The sequence below is a fragment of the Macaca fascicularis genome, chromosome 4 (assembly GCF_037993035.2).
Source record: "Macaca fascicularis isolate 582-1 chromosome 4, T2T-MFA8v1.1".
NCBI classification, from domain to species: domain Eukaryota; kingdom Metazoa; phylum Chordata; class Mammalia; order Primates; family Cercopithecidae; genus Macaca; species Macaca fascicularis.
In genome coordinates, this window is record NC_088378.1 from 123,133,434 (window position 1) to 123,145,468 (window position 12,035).

Below are 12,035 nucleotides of genomic sequence, written 5' to 3' on the forward strand. Positions count from 1 at the left end.
TGAAATTTCTTTCTCTGGCCTCTGCTTCACCACTGTTTCTGACTGTTGGTGCCTCCCCTTTGATTCTCATAAATATTCACATTGCATGTTCTCTCAATTATTTCTTGCATTTGTATGTCAACAGCACTACCCTAGAAACTAGGAACTCAGTGGCACAAAAAATAACTAAAATTCATGATCCCCCAATCGAATACAGAGTTGTCAACTAAGACACAGGTATGCAGCTGGGTTCTTATTTCCCAGCTCTGTGAGAAACACTGCCAATGTCACCTGAGCGCATACATAGTATCTTCTTGGCTTTTAACTAGATGTGGCTTCTCCAAGTACTTGTTCCTCTTAGAATGGCCTTTCCACATCTCTGACTCTCATCCAATTCCATGCTGTTGGCAAATGCCTTTTTGACTTTTAAGACTCAGTTTGGGGTCCCCTTTCCAATGCAAACTTTCATTGTCAGTAAAGCATTATTGGGACCATATATCTTGGTTTCTATTTCACTTTAGTAGTTCCTTGTCTTATTATATTATACTACAAGCTTTTCAAAGTCAACAATCACATATTAATTAGTGTTTCATTCCCATCATCTAGAATAGTACCTGGTACATAACAAAAACTAAATACTTGTTTGTTAGATCAATTAATGCTTTCCTATAGCTATTTCTGGCACCATAGTATGGACTCCCTAATGTAACCTGAGTAAAAGTGTTATATGATTAATTTTGCTGTCTCATAATGTCTCATTCCCCAAATTTGTTATTCCATGTAACATCATATGAGTACTTTTATCTATTAACAATATGGGGAATATTCTAGGAATTTGACATTTTTCAAATTACATTTTCAAAATAATGTTAAGATCTACCGATTAGTGTGAATATACACACAGTGTGTGGTGGAAAATGGAGTGTAATAGAGGAATGAAATGTCATAAGTGTATCATTTCTATTTACATAAGATAACTACAATTATAGGGAACTAGGGAGGTTTGGGGCTTTTTTCCATCACTGCTTAGCACAACTCACATGTATCTTTATATGCCTTCGCCTACTTGCTTCTCAGGACGTTTTTAAGAGCGATTTATGGAAGACAGCAAGTTACCATCAGGAAAGGAAGAAATTTAATCATCCCTAGTGGGTCAAGGAAGACCCACAAAGGAAACAATAGATAGTCTTTATCTCTTCAACTTTGGATACATTTCTCAGTGGGTCAATTCTTACGATGCTTTTCTTTATCACATACTGTATCTCTATTTTTTTATTATCTCCAAAGCATCATCATCAGCCATAATTTTTTAATAATTTGCAATGAAATTTTTAACCAATTGGTGTAATTAATAATTATGAAGAAAATCTACTCATTCTGTTTAGTACTAAATGTATATTAATTTATGCAAAAATATGTAAGGACTGTGATTATAAAAGTCTATTTCATAGACGCTATTGATAACTGTCTTGTTAGTAACCCATTTTTTATGAGATGACAAAGAATCCTCAGAATAAAGTCTGATGTTTCCTTATGGCAGTGTGACTTTGATATACAACAGACACTGGGATTTATTTGAGCCTTGTGATGAGAAATGAGTTTAGATGGAACAGTTAATCTTATGTTTATCTCTTCACTACTCAGAGCTCTAGATTTTAGATGATTTATCTTGCAGCTAGTTCTAATTCCAGTTGGATGAGAATGCTCCAGGTGAATGGGAAAAACTTTACTGCACCTCAAAGTTCAGCAGTCTATTTGTTTCATCTTGTTGCTCATTTCCTAAGTGGTTTTGCTGGATGTTATTGCTTTGGAAGCATAAATCTGTTATATAACAAGAGCTTCATGTATCTTATGACATTTATCTTCACTTTGCAGCATTGCCCCTTTGAAAAGAAGGACTCTTCTCCATCTATTTTTAAATTATATTTCTGTCAAGATTCACTATTTGGTAGCTTTTCAGTTGGTAAGTATTTGGTTGTTCCCAACAATACTGTCAAACTTATATGAACTGTGCCTGAGGAAATCTGATACGAATCCTGTTTACATATATTCATACTATCTATTTTATTTTTCAGGTGAGCAATACATTCATATTTTAATCAGATAAAATAACTACTTGCCAAAATTGAAAAAATAACTTCAGTTTTCTATCAGTTCAATTGCATTAGATGAAAATAACAGATTAGTTTATTTAAACTGGCTAAAAAAGATGGCAAGTTGTATGTCCACGCAAATGTATGCCCTGAGGTAAGGCTTCAGACAAGTACAGTCTTGTAGCTAAGTGATATTACCAAAAACCCTGGTTGTTTCTATCTCTTTCCTCATTTTCTCCATCAATTTTGCTTTATTCTAATGGTGGTTACCCTGAGTAGGCAAAGATAATAGTCAGAAATCTCCAGGGCTATAAGTTTCCTGGTTCATCGTCAGTAAGAAAGGGATTGACAGTCTGTTCCCAAGATTTCCAGCAATCTATGAACAGTCCACCCTGAACAAAAAGACTAGGTCTGTGTGCACAACTAAATCTACAGCTTAGGGGATTATAAAATGTATATTGGTATACTCTTGTGTTGCTGCATTCCTAAATCAATAACTCTAGCCCCCGCCAAAATGAAATCCAGTCCTTTGCAACAACATGAATGGAACTGGAGATCATTATATTAAGTGAAATAATCCAGGCACAGAAAGACAAATGTCACATGGTATCAATTATTTGGGGGATCTAAAAATCAAATGAATTGAACTCATGGACATAGAGACTAGAGGGATGGTTACAAGAGGCTGGGAAGGGTAGTGGGGATTTGGAAGGGAAGTGGGGATGGTTAATGGGTACAAAAAAATTAGAAAGGATGAATAAGAACTACTATTGATAACACAATAGGGTTACTATAATCGATAATAACTGAATTATATATTTTTAAATAACTTAAAGAATATAATTAGATTCTTTGTAACTCAAAGGAAAAATGCTTGAAAGCATTCTTCAATAAGCACATTCTCCCTGATGTGCTTATTTTTCATTCATGCTTGTAACAAAATACCTTATGTATCTCATAAATATATACACCTACTATGTACCCACAAAAAATTTAAATAATATTTTTAAATTATTTATTTTCATAGGTTTTGGGAAAACAGGTGGTATTTGGTTACATGAATAAGTTATTTAGTGGTGACTTATGGGATTTTGGTACACCCATCCCCCGAGCAGTATACACTGAACCCAATTTGTAGTCTTTTATCCCTCCCCCACCTCCCACCCTTTTGCCTAAGTCCCCAAAATCCATTGTATCATTCTTATGCCTTTGCATCCTCATAGCTTAGCTCCCACTTATGAATGAAAACATATGATGTTGAGTTTTCCATTCCTAAAACTTCACTTAGAATAATAGTCTCCAGTTGCATCCAGGTTGTTGCAAACACCATTAATTAGTTCCTTTTAATTGCTGAGTAATATTCCATGGCATGTATGTGTATATGTATGTATATATATATTTTTTTCTTTGTTCACTCATTGATTGCTGGGCATTTAGTTTGGTTCCATATTTTTGACACTGCAAATTGTGCCTCAACAAATATGCATGTGTGTGCATCTTTTTCATATAATGACTTATTTTTCTTTGAGTAAATACCCAGTAGTGGAATTGTTGGATTAAATGGCAGTTCTACTTTAGTTCTTTAAGGAATTTCCATACTGTTTTCCATAGTGTTTGTACTAGTTTACATTCCCACCAACAGTGTAGAAGTATTCCCTTTTCACCACATCCACAACAACATCTATTATTTTTTAATTTTTTTATTATGGCCATTTCTGCAGGAGTAAGGTAGTATAGTATTATGATTTTGATTCTCATTTCCCTGCTCATTAATGATGGTCATCATTTTTTCATATATTTGTTGGCCATTTGTATATCTTCTTTTAAGAATTGTCTATTCATATCCTTAGTCCACTTTTTGGTGGGATTGCTTGTTTTCTTCTTGCTAATTTGTTTGAGTTAGTTGTAGATTCTGGATATTAGTCCTTTGTCCCATGTGTAGATTGTGAAGATTTTCTCCCACTCTGCGGGTTCTCTGTTTACTATTCTGACTGTTCCTTTCGCTGCACAGAAGCTCATTAGTTTAATTAAGTCCCATCTATTTATCTTTGTTTTTGTTGCATTTGCTTTTGGGTTCTTGATCATGAAGTCTTTGCCTAAGCCAATGTCTAGAAGGATTCTTCCGATGTTATCTTTTAGAATTTGCATATTTTCAGGTTTTAGATTTAACTCTTTTATCCATCTTGGGTTGATTTTTGTATAAGGTAAAAGATGAAGATCCAGTTTCATTCTCCTGTATGTGGCTTGCCAATTATTCCCGGACCATTTGTTGAATAGGGTGTCCTTTCCTCACTTTATGTTTTTGTTTGCTTTGTTGAAGTTCAGCTGTAAGTATTTGGGGTTATTTCTGAATTCTGTCTTGTGTTTCATTGGTCTATGTGTCTATTTTTATACCAGTACCATACTGTTTTGGTGACTATGCCCTTGTAGTATAGTTTGAGGTCAGGTAGTGTGGTTCTTCCAGATTTGTTCTTTTTGCTTAGACTTGCTCTGGCTACTTGGGCTGTTTTTTTGGTTCCATATAAATGTTAGGATTGTCTTTCTAGTTTTGTGAAGAATGATGGTGGTATTTTGATGGGAATTGCATTCAATTTGTGGATTGGTTTTGGCAGTATAGTCATTTTCATGATACTGATTCTACTCATACATGAGCATGGGATATGTTTTCATTTGTTTGTGTCATCTATGATTTCTTTCAGCAATGTTTTGTACTTTTTGTTGTAGAGTTCTTTCATCTCCTTGATTAGGTATATGCCTAAGTATTTTATATTTTTATGCAGCTATTGTAAAAAGGAGTTGAGTTCTTGATTTGATTATCAGCTTGGTTGCTGTAGGTATATAGCAGAGCTACTAATTTTTGTACACTAATTTTGTATCCCAAAACTTTGCTGAATTCATTTACTAGTTCCAGGAGCTTTTTGGAGGCATCTTCAGGATTTTCTAGGTATATGATCATATCATCAGCAAAGAGCGACAGTTTGACCTTCTCTCTTTACCAATTTGGATGCCCTTTGTTTCTTTTTCTTGCCCGATTGCTCTGGCTAGGACTTCCAGTGCTATGCTGAATAGAAGTGGTGAGAGTGGGCATCCTTGTCTTTTTCCAGTTCTCAGAGGGAATGCTTTCAACTGTTCTCCACTCAGTGTTATGTTGACTCTAGGTTTGTCATAGATGGCTTGTATTACATTGAGGTATATCCCTTGTATGCCGATTTTGCTGAGGGTTTAAATCATAAAGTGATGCTGGATTTTGTCAAATGTTCTTTTTTGCATCTATTCAAATGATAATGTGATTTTTCTTTTTAATTATGTTTATGTGGTGTATCACATTTTTTGACTTACATATGTTAACCATTCCTGCATCCCTGGTATGAAACCCATTTGATCATGGTGGATTTTTTTTGATATGCTGTTTGATTCAGTTAGCTAGTATTTAGTTAAGGATCTTTTCATCTATGTTCATCAGGGATATTGGTCTGTAGTTTTCTTTTTGATGATGTCCTTTCTTGTTTGGGTGTTAGGATGATGCTGTTTTCATAGAATGATTTAGGGAGGATTCCTTCTTACATTATATTGTGAAATAGTGTCAATAGGATTGGTACCAGTTCTTCTTTGAATGTCTGACAGAATTCAGTTGTGAATGCATCTGGTCCTGATTTTTTTTTGTTGGTAATTTATTACCATTTCAATCTTGCTGCCTGTCATTGGTCTGTTCAAGGTTTCTAATTCTTACTGATTTAAGCTAGGAGGGTTGTACATTGCTAAAAGAATCTCTAAATTTTGAAACAAATCTTGGGAAGACATCAAAACAGATCCTCTTTAAAGCATGAATCTCACAGAACCTATAAAACAAAAAATACAATAAAAAAGATGCAAGGTATTCAAGCAAAAAATAGCATAATGAATGGAATAAAACCTCGTATCTCAAGACTAACATTGAATGTAAATTACCTAAATGCTCCACTTAAAAATATAGAACTGCAGAATGAATAAGAATTTGCTGACCAAGGATCTGCCACCTTCAAGAGACTCACCTAATGCATAAGAACTCACATAAACTTAAAGTAAAGGGTAGAAAAAGATTTTCCATGCAAATGGACACGAAAAGCAAGCAGGAATAGCTATTTTTATATGAGACAAAACCATATTTAGGCCGGGCGCGGTGGCTCAAGCCTGTAATCCCAGCACTTTGGGAGGCCGAGACGGGCGGATCACGAGGTCAGGAGATCGAGACCATCCTGGCTAACACGGTGAAACCCCGTCTCTACTAAATACAAAAAAAAAGTAGCCGGGTGAGGTGGCGGGCGCCTGTAGTCCCAGCTACTCGGGAGGCTGAGGCAGGAGAATGGCGTAAACCTGGGAGGCGGAGCTTGCAGTGAGCTGAGATCCGGCCACTGCACCCCAGCCTGGGCGGCAGAGCAAGACTCCGTCTCAAAAAAAAAAAAAAAAAAAAAAACCATATTTAAATCAATAGCAGTTTAAAAAGACAAAAGAGATATTATATAATGATAAAAGGCCTTGTCCAACAGGAAAATTTCGTAATTCTAAAAATATATGCACCTAACAATGTAGCTCCCAAATTTATAAAACAATTACTACTAGATCTAAGAAATGACATAGACGGCAACACAGTAATAGTCGGGGAGCTCAATACTCCACTGACAGCACTAGACTGGTCATCTAGACAGAAAGTCAATAATGAAAAAACAGATTTAAACTGTATCTTCGAACAAATGGACTTAACAGATTCTTACAGAACATTCTACCCAACAACTGTAGAATATACATTCTATTCATCAGCGCATGGAACTTTCCCCAAGATAGACCATATGACAGGACACAAAACAAGTGTCAATACATTTAAGAAAATTGAAATTATTTCAAAATGCTCAAATGATAATGGAATAAAATTGGAAATCAACTACAAAAGGAACTTTCAAAACAATGCAAATACTTGGAAATTAAATTAACTGCTCCTGAATGATTATTAGGTCAACAATGAAATCAAGATGAAAATTTAAAAATTCTTTGAAGTGAACCCTAATAGTGACACAACCTATCGAAACCTCTGGGATACAGCAAAGGTGGTGCTAAGCAGAAAGTTCCTAGCCTTAAATGCCTACATCAAAAAGTCAGAAAGAACACAAATAGACAATCTAAGGTATAGGAACTAAAGAAACAAGAACACACCAAACCCCAAACCAGTAAGAGAAAAGAAATAATCAAGATCAGAGCAAAACTAAATGAAATTGAAACACAAAAATATGAAAGATAAATGAAACAAAAAGCTGGTTCTTTGAAAAGATAAAGAAAATTGATAGACGATTAGCAAGATTAACCAAGAAAAGAAGAGTGAAGATGCAAATAAGCTCAACGAGAAATAAAATAGGAGATATTACAACTGACACCACAGAAATACAAAAGGTAGTTCAAGGCTATTATGAACACCTTTACATGCATTTAAAAAAATGGAAACATGAAATAGATTGACTATTTTACCAATCAGTTTTCACCACTGTAAACAAGACGTGTCATCAGTCCTATAAAAGTGTCATGACTGATAACAGTGATAGAATTATTATCTTTAAAATAATCAAATCAGCATATTACAAAATATATGCATAGTGACAAAACCACATAATTATGACAGCTTTCATTCTTAAGTATGATTTTATTTGAAAATAGAAATGATTTGCTATTTTTCATGAGTTTATAAATGAGTTACGTCCAAATAGAGCCTGTAGATCCTAAAATAGTATTCTTTCATATTCATCTTTTTATCCACCAGAGGACATAATTGCTATGTGGCAAGGAAGGATTTCACTTAAGAAAGCAGAGAATGGTTTATACAAATCCTCCTTTCTTCATAACTGTGGATATATTTAAGTTGCAAAGCTCACAGAAATACTTGAAATGTAGTTACTTGTTAATTTTTAGGAGTTACAAATTTCTTAATGATTATGAGGGACAGACATCAATATGGAGAAAATTTAGTTCACCTTCTATTTTGAGGAGCATTGCAACTTAATGATGTCTTTGTGCCTAAAATATTATTACAAATCTTAATGAAATATACATGAAAAACAAAGAAACTATTGGGGTAGCCATGTACTCTGCTTTTTCAGTAATGATAACCTATGATAGCCAGTATCTCTAAACTTCCAATCTAATGCACATCTGCATAACAACTTCTGGTTCTCCAATTTATGAGAGTATTAATGGAAAAAGAAAGTTCTAAATGTCTTGTGTTGTCTCTTGGATTCTATTGAGGATAAATAACGAGGAACTTCTGATGAACAATTTTACCAATATCTTGGTAAAGTTAAAACTAGTAGAGTACCCATCACATTTAATAAACATTAGTTAAATTCACGTACACATGTGTGGTTGATACGGCCTTTGTTTAATAATATTTTAAGTCTAAGTATACATATTATAATTATGAAATTAAAATGGGTATAGTTATATGTAAAATACCAAGAGTATAAAGAATAATTTCTGCCCGCACCGCCCTGCCCCCGCGCCAAGATGGAGGCTCCCTCCATCGCCCAGGCTGGAGCGCAGTGGCGCCATCTCGGCTCACGGCAAGCTCCGCCTCCAGGGTTCACACCGTTCTCTGGCCTCAGCCTCCCGAGTAGCTGGGACTACAGGCACCTGCCACCACGCCCAGCTAATTTTTTGTATTTTTAGTAGAGACAGGGTTTCACCGTGTTAGCCAGGATGGTCTCAATCTCCCGACCTCATGATCGGCCTGTCAGGGCCTCCCAAAGTGCTGGGATTACAAGGGTGAGCCATCGCGGCCGGCCATGGAATAATTTTTAAGTGCTTTTAATTCTATCACCCAAAGGTACATCTGTTAAATATTATATTCTTCTTCTCTTCCTCATCTCTTCTCTATTTACCTAGCTGAATGAATACAGTAATAGACAGACATATATAAGTCTATGAAATCTGATAATGTGAAGTGAGGATTTGTCTTATAGAAAATGATACTAGAGTTTTCTATATTCAATAATTTTCTAGCTTGAGAACTCCACCATTTGCCTGGCACATAATATCTAAAAGACTTCCAAAAACTTTATTCTGGAAGCTTTTTGTACTTTCCTATTACAGCCCATGGGAACTAGACAAATGACTGTTTTCTTTCACTTCTTTAAATATTCTCCCCATTTAGGTTATTGACCATGAACTATAGTTAAAGCTGTGGTTTGTTTAATAAATATTTGAGTACCTACCCTCTATTAAGTACTGTTCAAGACTTGGACATACAGTGATGAATAAAATGCACATTGTCTATACCGTTGCAGTCAACATTAGAGTCACATTAAACAATTTGGTAGAATTGAATGGCATAGGAGGAAATTTATACAATTAATGGTAAAATCAAACTTGCGTGAAGTTCGTAAATCTTCCCTGATTTAGTTACCTCAAGCGTGACACTAATGAGGCAAAAAATGGCTGTATGTATACTTAGTATATGGGTGGGTGGGAAGGAGGCTAGTAGCATGTGATTTACATAAGGTAGTGGTATATGCAAAGGCATTAAGACTGGAAATAACACAAAAGGAAAAAAAATGAGTCATTCTAGGTGGAATGTACCTTACAAAGAATTGGGTAAGATACAAACATGGTTTATCTCATTGGACGATGCACATCATGGGCAACGTTAATAATCTGAGGCTTTAATAAAACAGAGGATAATTGGAGAGTTTTAGACAGAAGAGTAAAATAATCACTATCATTTTCTATAAGTCCCTAATTGTCATGTAAAGAATATTCTTGGCTAGGTGCGGTGGCTCACGCCTTTAATCTCAGCATTTTGGGAGGCTGAGGCAGGCAGATCACGAGATCAGGAGATCAAGACCATCCTGGCTAACAGGATGAAACCTCGTCTCTACTAAAAATACAAAAAATTTACGCCTGTAATCCCAGCACTTTGGGAGGCCGAGGCGGGCGGATCACGAGGTCAAGAGATGGAGACTATCCTGCCAACATGGTGAAATCCCGTCTCTTACTAAAAATACAAAAATTAGCCGGGCATGGCGGCGTGTGCCTGTACTCCCAGCTGCTCCGGAGACAGAGGCCGGAGAACTGCTGTAACCCAGGAGGCGGAGCTTTCAGTGAGCCAAGATCGCGCCACTGCACTCCAGTCTGGTGACAGAAGGAGACTCCTCTCAAAGAAAAAGAAAAAAGAAAATTAGCCAGGCATGGTGGCACGTGCCTGTAGTCCCAGGTACTCGGGAGGCTGAGGCAGGAGAATTGCTTGAACCTGGAAGGCGGAGGTTTCAGTGAGCCGAGATCACGCCACTGCACTCCAGGCTGGGTGACAGAGCGAGACTCATCTCAAAAAAAATAAAAATAAAAAATTCTCAAAAGAGAAAGAATGATATATAACTTCATCTAGGCTAGGAGATGGTGCAATAACCGAGGTAAGTAATAATAGGAATTAGGATTTCAAAAGAAATTCAAATAAATTAATGAACTCACATAATATTTACATAAAGAAGTTGATGTCTGGGTGATTAATTGAATCTAGAGGCTAAGAGTGAGCAAAGCATCAAATACAAATTTCATGTACTCTAGAAGCAAGGTATTTGTTGAGCTATTTGCTGAGATAGTAAACACTGGAGAAGAAATAAATTGGGGGACGGTGGGGAATTGTCATCTAATTCTTAGAGAATTTGGCCAGAAACAGATGTTAAATAGAAAGAGTAAATGTGTCTTTGTGAGTCAAGAGAAAACTCTGCAATATAGATTTATATTTGGTAATTTTCCATATATGGTTAGCAACTGAATACATGAGAATAAATAAAATTTCCTCTCAGAGTTAGAAAGTAGGCCTCAAGTAGAACATCAAATGATTCTAACATTTAATTACTAAACTCAGATAAATAATATGTTAAAGAAGAAAATTTGAAGGGTAACAGAGAACTTGGTGTTACTTACGAAAAGGAAAAATAATGTTTAAGAAAGAAATAACATTGGAATGTAGAAGACTATCTGTTATCTGTATGTCAATGACTTTCTAAGAAGAAACAATCACAAAACCAAAGACAGTTTGATTTGATATTTAAAAATAAAGCTATCTCAATCAGAGCACAATCTAAACAAATATAAAGTCAAAGACATTACACATGAGAAAATGAAAGCAAACTCATATTCTCAATATGTAATTGAAAAGAAAATACAAGTTTAGACTTTGAAACGATGACCTAGTTCTTCTGGTTTTCAGAACCTATACCTAAAGCAATACTATGAAGTTCAGATAAGCAAATAAAGGCTCCTCACTTTCTGTGGGGGCAGAGACGAGACACGGTTGTTATTTTGGAATTGACCTGCACAACTAGACCTTTTCTGAACATGAGGTGTAAATGCATGCAAGTTGCCCATGAACCATATATTAGCAAACAAGGGGAAAGTCAGTGTGAGATCATCTATGGTTTCCTAGAAAAGTGAAGGGACATCAACAACAAGAAGCGCAACTGAAATTCAGGACTCAGGAAGGTTCCCAAGTGACTACCAGTGTATTCACTTAAGTCAAGAGAACTACAAGAGACAGGAGCTTAGTCTTAAGGTATCTAACAGACTACAGCAAGCATAGCGCTTGTGTTCATTGATACCATTTCAAATGGGGAACACTTGTGTTTTCCCTCTCCTCTGTCCTCAAGTCCAGCTGCCAGAGGCTTAAGACCAGATAGTTACTTGGAAGGAGAATGAAAAGACACCCCTCCCCGTGTGCTCAATGTGAGATTACAAGAAGTGGACTTGAAAGAATAGAGAATAATTAGTGGCAAATCAAGTTCAGAATCTTGTTTACTATAGTAGAGAATGTATTTAAATGTTGAATAGGGGCTGGGCTTGCAAATTGATAAGACTGCCTGTTAGTTCAGATTGAGAAAACTGTCATCACTCTGATGATATTTTACCCAGTGACTACAGAAAAATGTTTCCTACTGAATAAAATGT

The 12,035-nt window shown here is 35.8% G+C and overlaps 1 long non-coding RNA gene across 1 annotated transcript in view; it reads right to left on the reverse strand.

Moving 5' to 3' along the window:
* Positions 1-3,756: 3,756 nt before the first annotated feature.
* LOC141410226 (uncharacterized) overlaps positions 3,757-12,035 on the reverse strand; it is a 192,331-nt gene continuing 184,052 nt past the window's right edge. Inside the window, exon 2 of the long non-coding RNA XR_012434470.1 lies at positions 3,757-5,911. This is a non-coding gene — a long non-coding RNA (uncharacterized lncRNA). The remainder of the gene's footprint in view (positions 5,912-12,035) is intronic.